Here is a 3,690-nt window from a genome sequence, read left to right as displayed (position 1 = left end):
TGGCAGCTGGGCCAGCAACACCGTGTGGGAGAATCCTGCAGGCCAGTTCCTCTTCCATGAAAGGGAAACTGAGGCCCTGAGCAGAGCTTGCTCAAGGGTTTCTCATTACAACCCCCACATGGGCATTAACTGGGATCTGTCCTGTGGTCCTGTGGGCTGCAGATGCCCAATTCCTTGGCACTCTTCTGGGATCTGCCCCTGTCTACCCCAGGGCCATGGCATTGGGGATGGGAACAACTGGCCAGGCGTCTCCCTTCTAAAGAACTGAGACCGTCTTCCCAGTGATCTCCCGTGCCCAGTCGGGTCAGGATGCTGCTCAGGGACCTACATCTGAGCATGTGGGCTCTGCTCCTCTGAAAGCTATGTGGGACTCTAGGCATCTCAGCCCCCTGGGAATCTCTGGGCATCTCACCCCTGCGTGACTCCAACTTCTCAGGTATCTGTGGCCTGGTGGCCATGCCCACACTTTGCCACCTCCTCTGCCCACCTGCCCAGCCGCCTCCCAGTTAAGTCTGTCTCTTTCATCTGGGATGCCCCTGGCACTGGGCCCCCGGCAGGTGCCAATTAAGGTGGCTCCTGCTCAGGGCCCCAACTCAGAGAAGCTGCACACCTGACAGACTGGCCTAGACCAAGGCTCCCCTCACTGCCCCAGGGACTGACCGTCTTATAGCTATCACCCAGGATAGCTTGACAGGATGAGTGGGCCTGGGATCCACTGCACCTCCCATTGATGACTCATTTCCCAGAGGGGAGAATGGATGCCTGTCCTGCTTTGGCTGGGCTCCGCACCCTTAGTCACAGGCTCTCTTTACAGAACATCTGCTTGCCACCTGTCTGGCCCTGGCTGACCCCTGCTCTACCTGGGCATTCCTCAGTAGCCCTACCTGGTGGTAGGTCAGGACTACTGCACCCCTGCAGCTCCAGAGAGTGGGCTACCTCCTGGAACATGCCTGGTGAGGGTGCAGTGAGCCCCGAGGCCTGAGGGCAGGAGTCCATGGGTTGGACATGGGAGCACCTGCCCAGAGGGCGCACAGGGCTGAAGTGGGGACTCAAAAGGCGATAGAAGGGGTACTGGTGGTCCAGAGTCTGGGCCTGGGCCCTGCTTCCCCATGGGCATGCCAGGCTCTGGCCAGTCAGCCCTTCAGGGACTGCAAGGCACCAGCACAGAATTGTTCCCAAGACCATCCAGCAGCCGTGCCCCCAGCCATCCTCTCCTAAGGTCTGAGAGCTCTAAGGACACTGTGAGGGGACAGTGTGCCTGAGGGTCTGCGTGGCTCTGCGACCTGGCCAGAGTGGGTGTGTGTCTGTGCAGGATGTCTCTGTAGAATCAGAATAAGACCCCAAGACCTTCACCAGTATCCATGTTCAGCAAGTGGTCACCATTCTGTCCTTGGCTCCCACATATGCCCCTTTTCCCATCCTGACCATGGTACCCACCTCGACTCCCACACATGTCCCATCCTGCCCACATTGTCCCACGATGCCCATCTCTGATCCCACACATGCTTGCCTGTCCCCACCCTATGTGATGCTGGTGTCCTTGACAAGATGATGTGACCAAGGAGGCCTTGCACATTTAATGTGGTGGGCAGAACTGGCAGAAGTCAGCCGGCCCTGGGCTGTTTTGCACATTGGATCTATGCAAGGACTGCACCGGGGATTAGAGCAATACGAGGCATAGATAGATGTTGAGGTGAGTGTGTGTGTTCGGGCACTGGCCCTGTGTCACTGCATCTCAGGTCACCTTCTTTCCCCTAACCCCTCAGACTCCACAGTGCACTCCTTGGAGGGCCTGTGGGCCACATTGGCAGGGTCTGGGCCTTCCTGTGTCCGCTCAAGGGCTTCAGGGGCCTCCTGGGCAGCCCTGCCACAAAGCCAGTAAATGGGTCCTTTGACTCGGAAATGGTACCATGGTACCAGCCCCACAGTGTAGGTGTCATGCTGCCAGCTCCGTGGGGCTCCCTGGAGCAGATGCATGTGGCAGGTCAACAGCAGCCTTGTCGGCTCTCCTCCAGCCTTCACAGCTTCAGTGCCCAGGGGCCAGCCTCCTCCTGGGGTTATATGTGGTTGGCAGATTGAGAAGTTGTATTGGGGATGAGCGGGCTTGGTAGGGCCCTGCCAATGACCCAGGCAGCCCCAATTCCCCATGTTGGCCTGGGGACTGTGTTCCTCCCCCCCCCCCAGGCCAGGCAGCCCACCTCTGCTAAGGGTGGGTGTGTGCTGTGTCTACCCTTCTCCAGGGCTGCCTTGGTCCTCCTACCTCCTTACTCCACATAGCTGTGCTCTCCTTTCTCCCTTGCCCTTGTAGGCCAGGCAGGTTTCCCAATTCCAGAGCTCATGGGTGAATTACAGCAATCGGACATCAGGCTGAGAAAGACTGCCAAGGCCTTCTCTAGCCCCCTGGCCCTGTCTTACCATCAGCTTGCAAATGGCCTGTAGGAATGGCTGTGTTGGACATGAGCTTTTGAGAGTGTGGGACCAGGCCTGCTTCCTTCAGCTGCCTCCACCTTCTCAGCTTCCCCTGGAAGACCTCAGCAGGACATCAGGGCAAGACCAGAGGTAGGGTCAGTGAGAGGGGGCAGGCATGAAAGGGCAGAGAAGAGAGCAGAGATCCCAGCAGGGCTTGGACAGGCAGGAGTGTGGTCTTGAGAGGGGCCTCCAGCTTGTTTCTAAGATGCACTTTTATTCTGAGAGAGGTGGGCATGAGCCTGCTCAGCAAGCAGTGGGATGCCTTGCTTGTTCTGGGGACTCTCACTGCTTGGCTTGGCAGAGGCCCTGGGCTGCCTAGAAAGGAGTACAATTCTGGTCCATAGATTCCCACAGATGGGGTCTGAGACATTCCCGGTTGCCAGCCCCACTCTGGGGTCCTGTGAGTCCTGCAGGATCCAACTGACTCCACTCAGAAGCCAACAGCAGATAGGCTGCTATCTCCAGACCTAGAAGACTTGGAACATACAGGGTGATGCTGGGATGCTGGACACGTGAACATGGACGTATGTGGAGGTGACCTGATCCCTGTCTCCTCTGCAACACTGACTTGCATGAAGTTTGGCCCAAATCCCTTCTCAATGTCTGTTCATCAATGGCTGCCTGGTGCCCTGCTCCCACACAAGGCCTCCTACCACCCCCATCGTCAGCCCACTACCCAAGGACTCTGGTCCACATTGATCTAGACTGTGGCACAGCTGCTGGGTCCTCCTCTGTTTGGCTGAGCTGCCTCTGCTCCTTCCTCCTGGAATGCTAGCCCTGAGCCCCCTGAAGAGGCGTGCTGCTGACAGCCTCCTTGTGCCTGGCCATGTGTCCCCTGTCCCGGATCCCTCTCCTGAGCAGCATCTTCACTTTCCCAGCATGGGCCCAGTCCACCACAAACGGTAAGGGCAGGAGACTGCACATGTCAAAATATCACCCTGAGTCTCAAGTATGTGCAATTAGTAGATGCTCATCCAAAATAATAAGATCAAAGGGGAAAAAACCCAGCACAAGCCACAAAAAAGCGTCCTTATTTATTTTATTTTCCCCATTATTTGAAACTTACACACTATCACTAAAATAATTTCTTTCATAGAAAGAAAAGAAAAAAAGGTAACACATCTGTTTGTCAAACTCCAGTGATAGCAGCATCGGAAATGAAATTAAGACCCAGAATGAACAATTCCAGGCCGAGGACGTTCCTGGCACATGGCCTCTTCT

The sequence above is a fragment of the Urocitellus parryii genome, chromosome 1 (assembly GCF_045843805.1).
Source record: "Urocitellus parryii isolate mUroPar1 chromosome 1, mUroPar1.hap1, whole genome shotgun sequence".
Classification (NCBI taxonomy): Eukaryota; Metazoa; Chordata; class Mammalia; order Rodentia; family Sciuridae; genus Urocitellus; species Urocitellus parryii.
The sequence above is the reverse complement of the archived record's forward strand: the minus strand, read 5'-3'. Positions refer to the sequence as shown.